This window comes from Xenopus tropicalis, chromosome 1 (assembly GCF_000004195.4).
Source record: "Xenopus tropicalis strain Nigerian chromosome 1, UCB_Xtro_10.0, whole genome shotgun sequence".
In the NCBI taxonomy this organism is placed as follows: Eukaryota; Metazoa; Chordata; class Amphibia; order Anura; family Pipidae; genus Xenopus; species Xenopus tropicalis.
In genome coordinates, this window is record NC_030677.2 from 49,917,823 (window position 1) to 49,934,644 (window position 16,822).

Here is a 16,822-nt window from a genome sequence, read left to right on the forward strand (position 1 = left end):
AAATTGGAGCACAGTATCAATGCCTGAGCAGTTATACCATATTCAGGCTGGTTTTATTCAGAAATACACTGATTTATTGGGGCTTATTTATCAATGCTGTGGGCAGTAACCAGTGGCAACCACAGTGATTGTCTTTTTTCAACCAACTGCAGGTAGAGCAATGAATGCAACAATTTGATTGGTTGCCATGGGTTAGTGTCCATGGGCAGATTTGCTTAATACAGGTATGGGACCCGTTATCCAGAATGCTCGGGACCTGGGTTTTCCATAATTCAGATCTCCTAATTCAAATTGTTTAAACAGTAATTAAACCCAATAGGATTGTTTTGGCTCTAATAAGGATTAATAATATCTTGGGATCAAGTACAAGGTACTGTTTTATTATTACAGAGAAAATGGAAACACATTTTTAAAAATGTGAATTATTTCATAAAAATGGAGTCTATGGGAGATGGTCTTTCTGTAATTTGGAACTTTCTGAATAATGGGTTTCCAGTTAAATGGTCCAATACCTGTATTGTTAAATGACCCCCAGTTTTTTTTATGGTGTAGATTTGACATTGCAAAAAGCATCTCAATAAGTTTTAGGGTACATAAAAGGCTACATGAGGCCGTATATGCAGTAGTTAATAAAGGCAACAAGGTTTATATGAATATTTTGAGCAGGAGATGGGAGCATAGCAATAGGATTTCCAGCCTTCACTGTTCCTGAGGACCCTCCAGCTTGAATTCAGGAAACATACCGTGGGCTGGCTTGCCTGACATATATGAATGTACTCTTTCCTGTGGAAGGAAAAAAGTTGTTTCTTTATACAGGTATCATGACGAGTTTGCACAAGTTTGCATTTGTAGATTTGTAGCATTTAGGAGCCTTCATACCCAAAACAGCAGCAGGATAGTTCACTTGCATTCCATACGCATTCCATACGCAACACGGTAATAATATTTACATGGCAACTTCCATTCTGTTGATTCATCTCTTTTGTGGAATTAATTGATAGTTCCTGTTAAAGTACCATGTTAGAGTTCATTTGCAGATTGCTCTATTTTATTAGGTATATCCATAAGCATAAAGAAACACATTTGTTAATCCATGGCCACAAACATCATCATCATTTACCTATACAGTGACAGCAAGTTAATCATCTTTATAGTAAAAATATAACAGAAGGGTTTTTACAATATTTAAGACAATTATTAACTCATAAAACAATAGGAGTAGAGAGCCCTGCTCACAAAAACTTGCATTCTACAGGAATAGGGAGAAAGGTTATTGAAAATATTTGTTGCTAAGTTTTAATTACATGTTGACTTCTGATATTCTAGGGTGGATCTTTAGTGAATGAGCTAGCACGAGGACATACAGCAATAAGAGAAGTTTGGAACAAGATGATAAGTGGAAAAGAGAGATTAATGTCAGAAACAGAGCATAGCCAGCATCTATGGTTCTCCAGTGATGCCCTATCTGTAGCTACTTCCAGTTAGGATTCAGTTATGTCTATTAGACATAAAAGCTCCTAGTGATTGCCTACAAATCTAAGTATCATTTCTAATGTGCCTATATACAGACAATTGACACACTCTGACCCCTGTTTGTTCTATGGAGATGATTACACCTTTAGGGTAAGGTCCCACGATTTACTTATACTGCACTTATATGCAGGCTGACAATCCGCCAATACACTTGAAAACACTTTTAATTGTGCCTGCTCCTGTAAGCATTGAATCTGCACATGTAGCCAATATCCACCAAATGGATATCAGCAGCGTGTGCCTGCACCTGGGATTTAGTGTTTCTGGGCATAATGAGAAGATTTTTCAAGCATAGAGTACTTATATAGGTGCACTTATATGCAGGCTGACAATCTGCCTCATGGGGCCCTACCCTATGTGGGATGTGTTTTTACTGATAATACTCATGTTGCTCCCCATGACCAACTGTTGTTTGGCAAAAAAAACTCCCTGTACACTGCTCTCCTGCCTGCAGTCTTATTAAATATTTAAAAGTAGCCCTCCTACTCAGTGGCAGCCTCTTAGTTTTGTGCCAGTGCTATGATGCATTACGTATACAGCATTAACCTGTTGTGTGAGTTGTGCCAGCTATGGCCAATTGGTACTAAAAGCACTTTTCATATTGCCAGCAATAGAACTTGCTGGTCAGTACCATAAACTGTACAATTTATGGCAGTCAAGTGTTTAAGCTTCATGTCAGATCATTCTTTAGGCCTTAAGAGTAAATGTGTACTATTCACTGTTAATTGTAGCACAACCTAGAAAGCTGTCATATTATGCTTGGTACAGTCCATTTGCACTTAGAACCATTGCCATTTACTGTTCTATTTCTCATGCATGTGGCAGTTACCATATAGAAAATGTAATGTATTGCACACCTATGCACTAAGATTTGGCTTGTTGCATTTACTGGTTTGATCAGCGTGTCAATTAATCAGAATGTGTGCTTAGAATGTCTGCTTCGACCTTCATTTTGTGCTAAGTTAGTCTGCAGAGCTTCATTATTTATTAATTGACCGGGCACTTTACCAGTAATAGGCATATCCAGAATATGTGCTCTTAACTTAATAATTGCTGGGGTACCACAGGCTTGTTACTCCTTAACCTTTAAGATTTGGGATCATCAGAAGGAAAGGCTAGTAAAGAGTTAATCTCAAGCTGCAGGCATACCTTCAGTTCTCTCAATAGTGCCCTTAAGTCTCCCCATATTTCTCCTGTTCAGATGATCAGAAGCCAAACAGGAAGAAAAAACACTTTTTTCAGAGAAGTCAGTGCAGCGTTTCTGTGAGTGCTTATGGTTGTATTTACATGGACCTTTCTGATACAGCTTACTTAGATTTTTCTTTCTCCTTTAATGCCCATACTGGAGGAGTGGGATTAATAGAGAATAAGGGGCAGATTTATTATGCTGTGTAAAAAACAGCAACAAAATTAGCCACACATTGCCAGGCTTTGGCTTGTCCTTTTTCTTCCACCGGAACTTATATAAAAAAACGGTGTAAAATCTGGCGTTTGAATAGCGAACTTCTTCATTTATTTTTTCCTTTTTCTTTGCCAAATTTCATTTTACACAGCATAATAAAAAGGCCCCTTAGTGTAAAAGGAGAATGAGTTCAGACTTCCCAAACCCACTTTGAAAGCCACAAAACTATTATATTAAATGGATCAGTCATAATGGTTTGAGGCCACTAGCATCAAGTTTAGTAGGGAAACAAACCAGCAAACAGAACAAAGTTCCCCACACTTTATATAAACACATTTGCAAATGTGCAAATGGCATAAAAAGTTCAGCAATCACTGGGATAGAATATTACAGCAATTACGTTATGTGTGATCACATTCTATCCTGCTGTTTGCTGTTCCCCTCTTTGGTACAGTGCCTATGCGTATAGGACTTACTGAAGTGCTTATTGAAGTTATTGCAGATGATTTTGCAAGTGGCACTCTGCCTTAGCTGTGACATTATAACCAGCTTGTAATGGTTAATTTATCCTTCTCAAGTCACACCCTAGCAGCCAGACTTATTAAACTAAATATAGACTCATTTCCTGCCAAACAGAGCCAGCCATTATTATTATTATATTTAGTTTGGTCAGTGCAAGCAAGTTCAGAGCTGCACAAGAGTTACAGATGTCTCTGAGGCTGCACAGTCCTTATAAATAGAAACTAAACAGAATCCTCTTAATGACAGAGCACAACCACTCATAATATACAGGTTTACAAGTAACATGTAACAGGCATAAATGAACTGGAGGATAATCACCGTCCCCTGTTGATGCTGTAAATTAGAAACCTAGTGGCTTAATGTGATTACAAACCAGCCATGTAACTCAGGGTATTGAGCTAATTAAACATATATTTATATCCCCTAGAGTTTTAAAATTAAAGATGGATCACCATAGACTTATCTTTGGATGCTTGGATAATGCTGTGCTTTTATGGGACTCTCTGCGCATCCTACCAACTGTGTGTACATAAGTAGCAATCAGTGCACTGTTCCTGTACAGCTGCCATAGCACTTGCCATGGTGGTTATTTTCCAGAAACTTCACTACAGTGCAATATTTTTACCCTGTAGAAGAATTACCCTGCAAAGGCAACCAGTAAGGTGACCATAATAAGCTATGGCCTTGTAACTTAGCAGAATATTTATCTAAGGGTGAATGGAAAATTACCCACAGAGTACCCAGAAAATTATGCAAAAATCCCATAAAAGTCAACAGGTTTTTCCATTTTTGGTAAAGGCTATTACAGAATTATAAGATGTATTTATTCATTTTTATATTTTACTCAGTATTCTGCTGGAATCAGTATCTGTTCCAATCCTAGTTCTACATCAGAGGAGCGCCCTTCCCATACAAAGTTTTTGTGTGACAGCAACCCCCATGGTAGCATGGCACATTGATTTTGACCACTCTTTAGTTCTATTCAGGGTCAGGTGCCCCCGCACCCCCCTATCCCCCAGCAGGGGCCCCCGCCACCTGCCCGACGTCCTCCCCTGAGCACGCATAAGTAAAACGCATCAGGGGTGGACATCAGCAGCAACAGGGATCAGGTCTGGGCCCACCGGGTTTTTTCCTGGCGGCCCAGTCCGACTCTGATTCTGTTCATTCTGTTGGTTTTTTGAAGCATGTTTATCAGGGGCGGGCCAAGCCGACCGGGCGCCCTAGGCAACCCGGTTGGCCAACTCCGCCCACCTCCCCGCCCCCCCGAACGGCGCCAAATGTGCGCCAAAGCACAGGAGAAGGTTCAGGGGTGGAGCGATTAGATCGGTGATTGCCTCCGCCGCTAATGACAAGCGGTGGAGGCAATGACAAAGTAGCGCTAGGGGTAGGCAGGAGAGGCTCCTGCCTGGCGCCCCTCAATCGTTGCGCCCTAGGCAGCTGCCTCTTCTGCCTACACCTAGTTCCGGCCCTGATGTTTATTAGAGAACTTACCATTTGATAAATACACGTCTAAAAAACCCATAGTAATGAATAGAATATGGGCAACTTTTTATGAATTAAATTCTAAACACACATTTTGATAAAATATGATAAATCTGCCCCTTTGGGTTACTAACTAATTGTATGTGACATGTACTGTCCATCCACATCATGTTGGTTTATTACTATGTTGTGAGATGGGGAAAAAAAATCTACTTTAGCACTTTGGATAAATATTATATCTTTACAGCAAATAGAGAAGTAATGGGCACATTTATAAAGGTGTATAAAATAAAGGTGTATTAATAAAACTTTGTAGTTTCCCTTTACAAGGGAATTGAGACCATGTATACCGATAGTGTAGATTATACATTGCAAAGAACTAAGTCTGGTGTCACATATTAATGCCATAATTTATGTTACTGTTTTACACCACCTCTAACTGGTTTAACCCAATTAATTTAATGGGACAATTTCAGATAGCAAAGCCACATCTCTTTAAACAGCAGCATTTTACACATGCTATACATACATTAGACATAAATACACAGCATTCTAGCTACTAATGAATGTATGCAGTGTTCTATGGCTTTACACTACCTTACATGTAAGGTGTATTCTAACACCTCTTTTATTATATACGCCTGTATTGTATGGTATTTCATTCTGATTGCCAGGTAACGTACTCCTCCAATAAGCACTTCAACATGTTTGAAGCTTGTACAAACAACTAAAACCAGGTCCAGAGTTTACAGAAGGGGCCCTGGTGGATACTAAAAGGCTGAAGTCCTGAATCTGAATCAGTGCTATTTAGCCTGTGAGTTTGCAGCTGGCATGGGATGCTGGAAGTGGATGTTCAGTCACTTAAATAGTAAGAGAAGTACTTACTTTCCATCACAAAGGGGCAACTCTGAAGCTAGCGTGCTATGGGAAAATGCTTCTTTACCCTGTCCTAATGTGGATTCTAACCATGTTGTAAACCAGTGCTGTCCAACTGGCGCCCCCATGTAAACTTTAAAATGGTGTCAGTACTGAGATTAACTGCCCCCCCCCTGCATTGTTCACACCTCAGATTCAGGCTGTAATCCCCTGTATTGTTCACACCTCAGATCTATGCTGTCTGTGTGTGCCATACTCTACCTCCCCTATGCTGCCTGTGTGTGCCATACTCTGTCTGCCCTATGCTGCCTGTGTGTGTGTCATACTCTGCCTGCCCTACCCTGCCTGTATGTGTGCTATACTCTGTCTGCCTTACCCTGCCTGTGTGTGTGCCATACCCTGCCTGTGTGTGTGCCATACTCTGTCTGCCCTATGCTGCCTGTGTGTGTGTCATACTCTGCCTGTCCTATGCTGCCTGTGTGTGCCATACTCTGTCTGCCCTACCCTGCTTGTGTGTGTGTCATACTCTGCCTGCCCTATGCTGCCTGTGTGTGCCATACTCTGTCTGCCCTATGCTGCCTGTGTGTGCCATACTCTGCCTGTGCTATGCTGCCTGTGTGTACCATACTCTGCCTGACCTATGCTGCCTGTGTGTGCCATACTCTGCCTGTGCTATGCTGCCTGTGTGTACCATACTCTGCCTGACCTACGCTGCCTGTGTGTGTCATACTCTGCCTGCCCTGTGCTACCTGTGTGTGCCATACTCCACCTGCCATATGCTGCCTGTGTTTGCCATACTCTGCCTGCCCTATAATGCCTGTTTGTGTCATACTTTTCTTGCCCTATGCTAACTGTGTGTGCGCCATACTCTGCCTGTGCTATGCTGCCTGTGTGTGCCATACTCTGCCTGCCCTGTGCTGCCTGTGGAAGGTGAACCTGGCAGGATTTGCTGTGAACATTTGGAAATAGATATTTTATGGTCCCTAAGGTGCATAATTATGTGCTAGGGGTTGCTGCACTGTCCACAGGGGAGAAAGAGGCATATGGATTTAAGGGTTCATTACTAAATCAACTTTTTTCACATATGAGTGATAGGTGGTATCCCTGCAGCGAGTGGGAAAAAATTCTGGCCCTTGGTACCACAGAAGCTGGACAGCACTGTTGTAAATAAATCAAGCTTATTGTTGTTTTATTAGGGCTCTGGCACACGGGGGAGATTAGTCGCCCGCGATTTAACTCCCTGCTCGCGGGCGACTAATCTCCCCGAGTTGCCTACCCCTGCCATCCCACCGGCGAACATGTAAGTCGCCGGCGGGATGGCAGACGCGGCGGCACGATTTCGCGCAAATCGCCGAAAAAGACTCGTGAGTCTTTTTCGGCGATTTCCGCAAATCGCCCCGCCGCGTCTGCCATCCCGCCGGCGACTTACATGTTCGCCGGTGGGATGGCAGGGGTAGGCAACTCGGGGAGATTAGTCGCCCGCGAACAGGGAGTTAAATCGCGGGCGACTAATCTCCCCCGTGTGCCAGAGCCCTAAAGCAGTACATTCCACAATGTGGTTATGTGTTCCACAATCCTCTGTTGTAAAACTGTGCTACACACAAATAAGTCTGAGCCCAAACCCCTTTAGTGTAACACAACATAACAAGGCACCAAGGTCTGTAACACTTTAAACTATTAAACCTAGCATATTGTAATTATTAGTTACTTACATCACTTTTGTCTTTGATATTAATTCAGGGTGTAACGAGCCTCCATTTCATGTCTAATTTTACTGACAGCACATAACACTGTCCTGATCAGTTTAATTGTTATGTAAAATAATGGCAAAATGATTTTTTTTTTAAATTACATTTTTAGGAGGCAAATAACCTCTATATTATACAAAATCGTTTTGTGTTCAGAGGGGTATTTTAGGCAATTCCATACATTTTACAGCTAGAGCTCTAGTTTTGTCTGGGTCTTGTTTCTCCAAGGCAAGACGGTCGTTAAAATAAAGAATGCCTTTTCATAGTAATGGACGTGTGGAATTCTTTTTATCTGTCAGCATTTCTCAGCCAGACAGTACCAGCTGTTACAGAGCTGCTGATAGGCAGAGGGTGCAAGCAGCATACAAAATTAATATGGTGCATGTGCTGACTGACTGACTGACCAACCAGAATCCCAGAGGCATAATCACTCCCCCACATTACACAAAGCTGGTACATACAGTACTTATCCCAAAAGTATGAAAGCTGTCATTGCTGCAAAGGGAGGCTTTATATAACATTACATAAGTGCAGGGGCTGAATATTTAGGCAAATTGCATATTTTGTTTTTTATCATATTTTTTCTAACCTATTACAAATACCACATTAGGATCCTGCAGACAGTAGGTGCCAACCTCAAGCCCTGCTGTACATGCAAGTTACTACTGTTAAGGTTTAAAACACAAACATGAATTACCACTAGATGAATAGAACAAAGGTTGGACATTGGTGGACAGTGATGCAAATTATTTATATATCACAGACACTCATCTTTATTTGCGGACAGTTTTTAGAAGTATAGGCTGGGGTTCTGCATGTTACATCTTCCAGTCACTCAAATTGTGCATTTTGTAGGTTATTTCAACTGCTTTGTGGTTGCTATGGTCACATACCCTAACAAACAGGCAGTTCTATGAACAGTAGCCTAAAAAAGAATGTATTGACCCCATACAGCAAATGGAAATTACAAACATCTACTGTATTTAGACTGTAACCTTAAAATGCTTCATTTAATTGGACTTTATTCTGCTTTGTTATGCTATTCAATGGAATTCTGCAATGTGAAAGAGGCCAAGCGCTAACAACTTGCAGTGCTCCCAGAGGAGAATGTATTGGGATTTACAGAGCACAAGTACTTTCATGGTTTGCAGAATTTTATCAGTAGAAATCTTAACTCATTAAACTGTAAGCACAAATAAAGCATTTTAAACTGCTCTAGAATAATTACCAGAATAATTGTTCGTAACTAATACATCTGTTAAATGATCTTTTAACAAGTAACTTTTTCAGTACCTGGGAGCAACACATTTCAAAGGTCCTTTCATGCTATAATGTTATTTTGACAGACTATTATGGAGACAGGTTGAGTGAAACATTGACTAACAAGCAGAGGAAAACAGCCTACTGGACCCTGCCAGGCCAACACACAACTTTGTATTGCCTGTAGCTGTTTTGTTTTTCCTTAGAAAATAAATCTATAGATCTGGATCCAGATCCAGTTTATTGTTGATACATTTTTGGCAGTTCTGCTGCAACGTCAGACTAGTAGCCACATATGCTGCTGTCAGCCGTAGCTTACCTGTTTATGGACACTGCAGACAAAATGGGCATTGTAGGATATACACAGGCAGACCTTTGCAAGATTAGCCAGGCATTGGATATTGGAGCCTGACTTAGACAGGGACTAAGAAAACCAATTGGAACAGCATCCAGATTAAAATAAGTCAGGGTAGACTGTAAAATCAGAACTACAGCAAGGTTATGCCAGAGTCTAGTGTTCACTATCACAATTGAGTTAAACAGAAAGATGTTAAAATATTACTTTTATTTAATTGCTACTACTTATGCAATTACTTCACCCCTTATTTTTTATTCAATTGACTCCATCCAGACCAGCGCTACGCACAAAGCCATTCCAAGTATTTGTTACTTTTTATCAGGCCTGAACTGGGATTCATAATAGGCCCTTGTATTTCAAGTACACACAGGCCCAAACAGCCTCCTCAGGTACAATAAATAGTAGCTGTCTATGGCATCTTACAGCAGCCCCTCTGACATTTGCCAGAACCAACCAATTGCCACAGTACAGGCCTATTTTTCATCCATATGCTATGTCATTAAAATGCCTTGTGCTCCATAACAAATTAGTGTTGCTGAGTAGGTCAGGAGTTCAGAGCCTGTTAGGATGAGTTTCAAAGAAAAAAATAGATATGGGGATAGACTATTTCAGAAGTAATTAGAAAGGAGCATATGAGCAAGCAGTAATATAAACACTCCATGTGTCACTGGTTAAAGGGAATGTCCACCCAAAAAAATGGGTAAGCATAATGGAAGAAGATTCTAAACTTTCCAATATACTGTATATTAATGTCACATTTTTCAGTGGTTTCAAATAATGAGGAAACCCAGATTCACTGGGGAGTGCCCTGGGCAGTGCTTCTTTTACCCGGTGCAGCATTGCCTTACCGTTTCCCTCTTTTTACAGGTGTCCCTAGCACAGACTTAGGCTTGTGCATACGTAGTAGATTGAAATTTAAAAAGCTTTATTACCAGGGGCACTAGGGGATTAGATACGATAATTTCTAAGGATCGCAAATATCACAAAAATGCTTACGAAAAATCGTATTAGTCATGATAATATCGTATTGGCGATCTGAAAGTCACAAAAGTTTTGTATATCTACTGTACGGCGCTGCATACATAAGTAGTGCTTTATAAATAAAGATATACATACATACATACATATCCGAACGATCGTAAACGGCGGGAAAACCTTTCTGACTTTGATCCTTCTGTGCATGATTTTGGAAGCCTCCCATAGGACTCAATGGCACTCTGCAGCTCCAACCTGGCCCAAGGAAAGTCTCCCATAGGGCTCAATGGCACTCTGCAGCTCCAACCTGGCCCAAGGAAAGTCTCCCATAGGGCTCAATGGCACTCTGCAGCTCCAACCCGGCCCAAGGAAAGTCTCCCATAGGGCTCAATGGCACTCTGCAGCTCCAACCCGGCCCAAGGAAAGTCTCCCATAGGGCTCAATGGCACTCTGCAGCTCCAACCCGGCCCAAGGAAAGTCTCCCATAGGGCTCAATGGCACTCTGCAGCTCCAACCCGGCCCAAGGAAAGTCTCCCATAGGGCTCAATGGCACTCTGCAGCTCCAACCCGGCCCAAGGAAAGTCTCCCATAGGGCTCAATGGCACTCTGCAGCTCCAACCCGGCCCAAGGAAAGTCTCCCATAGGGCTCAATGGCACTCTGCAGCTCCAACCCGGCCCAAGGAAAGTCTCCCATAGGGCTCAATGGCACTCTGCAGCTCCAACCTGGCCCAAGGAAAGTCTCCCATAGGGCTCAATGGCACTCTGCAGCTCCAACCTGGCCCAAGGAAAGTCTCCCATAGGGCTCAATGGCACTCTGCAGCTCCAACCTGGCCCAAGGAAAGCCTCCCATAGGGCTCAATGGCACTCTGCAGCTCCAACCTGGCCCAAGGAAAGTCTCCCATAGGGCTCAATGGCACTCTGCAGCTCCAACCCGGCCCAAGGAAAGTCTCCCATAGGGCTCAATGGCACTCTGCAGCTCCAACCCGGTTCTAGGTGAGGCTGATCTCTCTAACAGCCGGGAGACCAGTTTCACTAGTAGTGGTGGGGAGGAGAGCAAAGCTAGGCCTAAACAGATGGTGGTTATAGGGGATTCGATCATTAGGAAAGTGGACAGGGTAATCTGTCAAGCGGATCGCTTCAACCGGACAGTTTGCTGTCTTCCTGGTGCCAGGGTTCGGCATGTGGTTGATCGGGTTGACACATTATTGGGAGGGGCTGGGCAAGACCCGGCTGTCTTGGTACATATCGGTACTAACGACAAAATGAACGGTAGGTGGGGGACTTTAAAGAGTGAGTTCAGGGATCTAGGCTCTAAGATTAGGCAAAGGTCCTCCAATGTCATTTTTTCGGAAATTTTGCCGGTGCCGCGTGCAAGTTTAGGGAGACAGCGGGAGCTTAGGGAGCTAAATGCGTGGCTAAAGTCTTGGTGTAGGAAGGAAGGGTTTGGGTTCCTAGAGCACTGGGCTGACTTTTCCTTGGGGTACAATCTATACAGCCCTGACGGATTGCACCTCAATGGAAGGGGGTCTGCTGTGCTAGGGGAGAGAATGGTTAAGAGGTTGGAGGAGTGTTTAAACTAGACAAGGGGGGGGTGGGTGAGCTAGAATTCCATGGGAAAATTAGTGTAGACGGGGTAGGGGGACTAGCAAAGGGTTGTGGGGGAGGAGTGAGGGGGGCATATAGTTTATCAGATAAGGAGCTTCCGTTACAAGGAAAGCAGTCTCATAATTGCCTTAGCTCTAATTCTCCCTTAGCTAATGTAAACATCAGAGGGAGAAGTAATAATCTCCGCTGCATGCTGGCTAATGCGCGTAGCTTGTCGGGTAAATTAGGGGAGCTGCAAGCTATTGCATGTATTGAAAATTATGATTTAATAGGTATCACTGAGACCTGGTGGGATGATAAATGCGACTGGGCTGTGAATTTAAATGGGTATACACTTTTTAGGAGGGACAGAGAGATTAAAAAGGGTGGAGGGGTTTGTCTTTACGTAAAGTCAGACTTAAAGCCATGTAATAAAGACATTACCAATGAAAACGTCGAATCTCTTTGGGTAGAAATTTCAGTAGGGCTGAAGGTCACAAAGAAAATGATCATTGGTGTATGTTATAAACCACCCCGTATAGATGAGGGGGATGAGGCCCAGCTATTGTTGCAAATGGAGGAGGCTTCAAAACTGGGTCAAGTTGTTGTTATGGGGGACTTTAATTATCCGGACATTGACTGGAGTAATGGGGTGGCTAAGTCAGAAAAAGCTAGTAGGTTTGTAAATATGCTAAATGACAACTTTTTATTTCAGGCAGTTCAAGAACCCACTAGGAATGACGCTATTTTGGACCTGGTGATTTCTAATAATAATGAACTTATCTCTAACATTTGTGTGGGTGAGCATTTGGGGAACAGTGATCACAACATGGTCTCCTTTGAGATAATGCTGCAGAGACAGCGCTATAAGGGAGTAACTAAAACACTCAATTTTAGACGTGCAGACTTTGCCAGTATAAGGGCATCTCTGCAATGTGTCAACTGGGAAAGGCTTTTCATGGGGTTAGACACAGAAGGAAAATGGAACATCTTTAAAACATTGCTTTGTAGGTATACGCAACAGTATATCCCCCTAGTAAGCAAGGAGAGGCATCGCAAAGCAAAACCTTTATGGCTGAATAAAAGTGTTATTGTCGAGGTTGGTAAGAAAAAACGTGCTTTTAGGGCATTCAAGTTAGCTGGGACAGCAGAAACTTTCATCAGGTACAAGGAAGCAAATAAAGCATGCAAAAAAGCTATCAGGCAAGCTAAAATAGAGATGGAAAGGGATATTGCTGCTAGGAGTAAAAAGAATCCAAAATTATTTTTTAATTATGTGAATAGTAAAAAAATGAAGCAAGAAGGGGTGGGAACTTTATTATCACGGGGGGGTACGTTGGTTGATGAAAACGGGGAAAAAGCTGAAATTTTGAACTCTTATTTTTCATCTGTCTATACATCTGAGGAGCCAGATAATGAAGGCTTCCCTTGTAATATGCCCAGTTCTAGTAATTTAGCTACTGACGCATGGGTCACTCGGGAGGAAATTCAAAAGAGACTTGAACATGTAAAGGTAAACAAAGGTCCAGGGCCGGATGGGATTCATCCCAGGGTATTAAATGAGCTGAGCGCTGTGATTGCCAAACCTCTTCACTTAATTTTTCAGGATTCATTGAGGTCTGGCATGGTGCCAAGAGACTGGCGGATTGCTAATGTGGTGCCGTTATTTAAAAAGGGATCCCGTTCTCAGCCTGAAAACTATAGGCCTGTTAGTCTGACATCAGTAGTAGGAAAACTTTTGGAAGGGGTAATAAGGGATAGGGTACTTGAATACATTGCAGTTCACAATACTATTAGTTTGTGCCAGCATGGTTTTATGCGTAACAGATCTTGCCAGACTAATTTAGTTGCCTTTTATGAGGAGGTGAGTAGGAACCTTGATGCTGGAATGGCAGTTGATGTCATCTACTTGGACTTTGCTAAAGCGTTTGATACAGTACCTCACAGAAGGTTAATGATCAAATTAAGGAATATTGGCCTAGAACATAATATTTGTAATTGGATAGAGAACTGGCTGAAGGATAGAGTACAAAGAGTGGTTGTAAATGGAACATTTTCTAATTGGACCAGTGTGGTTAGTGGAGTACCGCAGGGGTCAGTCCTTGGGCCTTTGCTGTTTAACTTGTTTATTAATGACCTGGAGGTGGGCATAGACAGTATTGTTTCTATTTTTGCTGATGACACTAAATTGTGCAAAACTATAAGTTCCATGCAGGATGCTGCCGCTTTGCAGAGCGATTTGACAAAATTAGATAACTGGGCAGCAAACTGGAAAATGAGGTTCAATGTTGATAAGTGCAAAGTTATGCACTTTGGTAGAAATAATATAAACGCAAACTATCTACTGAATGGTAGTGTGTTGGGGGTTTCCTTAATGGAGAAGGATCTAGGGGTTTTTGTTGATAACAAGTTGTCTAATTCCAGGCAGTGTCATTCTGTGGCTACTAAAGCAAATAAAGTGCTGTCTTGTATAAAAAAGGGCATTGACTCAAGGGATGAGAACATAATTTTGCCCCTTTATAGGTCCCTGGTAAGGCCTCACCTTGAGTATGCAGTGCAGTTTTGGGCTCCAGTCCTTAAGAAGGATATTAATGAGCTGGAGAGAGTGCAGAGACGTGCAACTAAACTGGTTAAGGGGATGGAAGATTTAAACTATGAGGTTAGACTGTCGAGGTTGGGGTTGTTTTCTCTGGAAAAGAGGCGCTTGCGAGGGGACATGATTACTCTGTACAAGTACATTAGAGGGGATTATAGGCAGTTGGGGGATGTTCTTTTTTCCCATAAAAACAATCAACGCACCAGAGGTCACCCCTTTAGATTAGAGGAACGGAGCTTCCATTTGAAGCAGCGTAGGTGGTTTTTCACGGTGAGGGCAGTGAGGTTATGGAATGCCCTTCCTAGTGATGTGGTAATGGCAGATTCTGTTAATGCCTTTAAGAGGGGCCTGGATGAGTTCTTGATCAATCAGAATATCCAAGGCTATTGTGATACTAATATCTACAGTTAGTACTAGTGGTTGTATTTATAGTTTATGTATGTGAGTATAGATTGGTAGGTGTGGGTTAGGTGTGCTGGGTTTACTTGGATGGGTTGAACTTGATGGACACAGGTCTTTTTTCAACCCTATGTAACTATGTAACTATGTAACTATGTAACCCGGCCCAAGGAAAGTCTCCCATAGGGCTCAATGGCACTCTGCAGCTCCAACCCGGCCCAAGGAAAGTCTCCCATAGGGCTCAATGGCACTCTGCAGCTCCAACCTGCCCCAAGGAAAGTCTCCCATAGGGCTCAATGGCACTCTGCAGCTCCAACCCGGCCCAAGGAAAGTCTCCCATAGGGCTCAATGGCACTATGCAGCTCCAACCTGGCCCAAGGAAAGTCTCCCATAGGGCTCAATGGCACTCTGCAGCTCCAACCCGGCCCAAGGAAAGTCTCCCATAGGGCTCAATGGCACTCTGCAGCTCCAACCTGGCCCAAGGAAAGTCTCCCATAGGGCTCAATGGAACTCTGCAGCTCCAACCCGGCCCAAGGAAAGCCTCCCATAGGGCTCAATGGCACTCTGCAGCTCCAACCCAGCCCAAGGAAAGTCTCCCATTGGACTCAATGGAACTCTGCAGCTCCAACCTGGCCCAAGGAAAGTCACCATACTGAAGCTTGAATGAATCCGAAACTTTCGTATTCGGCACAACAAATACAGTTTTGTCACACAAATTGTCGTGCTTTTTGTCACAAAGTACGAAAAAGTCGCAAAAAATACGCACAGTACGAAAACTTGAAAAAAATAAAAAAAATTTGTATTCAGAAGCGATCGTACTTTGATAAATGAGTCTTAGTGTTGGCAATGCCAAGGTGACTTGGCACCAGGGATTTAAACCAAGTCTATCTGTAAGCTTAATCATGCACCACTGCCAACCTGGTTCCATTAAAACGATAATTCCAAAATCGTGGGACTGACCTCTCCGAATCAGTAGCTGGGGGACTCAGATTTGGGATTTGGAGGTGAGCACTGTTTTATGCAGTATATTGTAGCAACTTTGGCTGAATGGATGATGTTTTCATATATCTGTAACCTTAAAATTAACTAAGGCAGCTTGTATATAAAATAACTGATAACCCCTCTTTAAGAGCATTGACTGCTAGCCCTGTGCTGTGCCTTGGGCTCTATACAACTCATTAAAATGTTTCCTGGCAGAGGCAACGTACTATAAGCATTAGTCCCCCTAACCCTGAAACTGATACAGGGAGCTAGGCTAAGGAGATTTGTTTTATCTTAAAAAATGGCAAAAGTCCACACGTCGAATTAAATGTGCAAAGGCTTGGCTTTATTTATGCACTGCAAACTGTATGACCTTATGTGTAATGCATAAATGAAACCAGTCATGAGTGCTGTTAATTAGATGTGTGGAATTTCCTCCTTACTGTGAATGTGTATCTGCTCCTCTGCTGAGTGAAACTATTGTACCATATTATTATTTATTATCCTTTATTTATATAGTGCTTTACTAATATTATATATCATTCATATCATTCCCTGTGCTAGTGGAGCTTACAATCTAAGGTTCCTGTAACATTCACACACACTGTGCTCAATTGAATAAAAAGTCAAGCAACCTGCCTGTATGTTTTAGAAGAGTGGGAGGAAAACAAAGCAAACACTGGGAGCTGCAGTGCAGTAGTTTCATTCATATAATTGTGCTCCCCCACACTATTTATCTTATTGTTTAGCGGTACATAACAGTTCTCATTGTCCTGCAAGAAATGTTTATTTATAACTGTTCACATAACATATGGGGAACACGGAAGACGGGCCTATGTTGTGCGAATGGCTGCACATACTATTCAGCTCTCCTCTGATTGAATTTCCTGTCTTCTCTGGAATGAATCCTTATCTGACAGGGCCTGGTCAGATTCCGAATGAGAAAAGAGAGCCGGTTCCCTATACAGGCCAACTGGCTGTCAGTATAGACAATAAAGCTGGTCATACATGCACCGATAATATCGTACGAAACCTCGTTTCATACAATATTCGGTGCGTGTATGGCAAGTCTGGGAATCGACCGATATCGCTGGAGGCTGCTGATA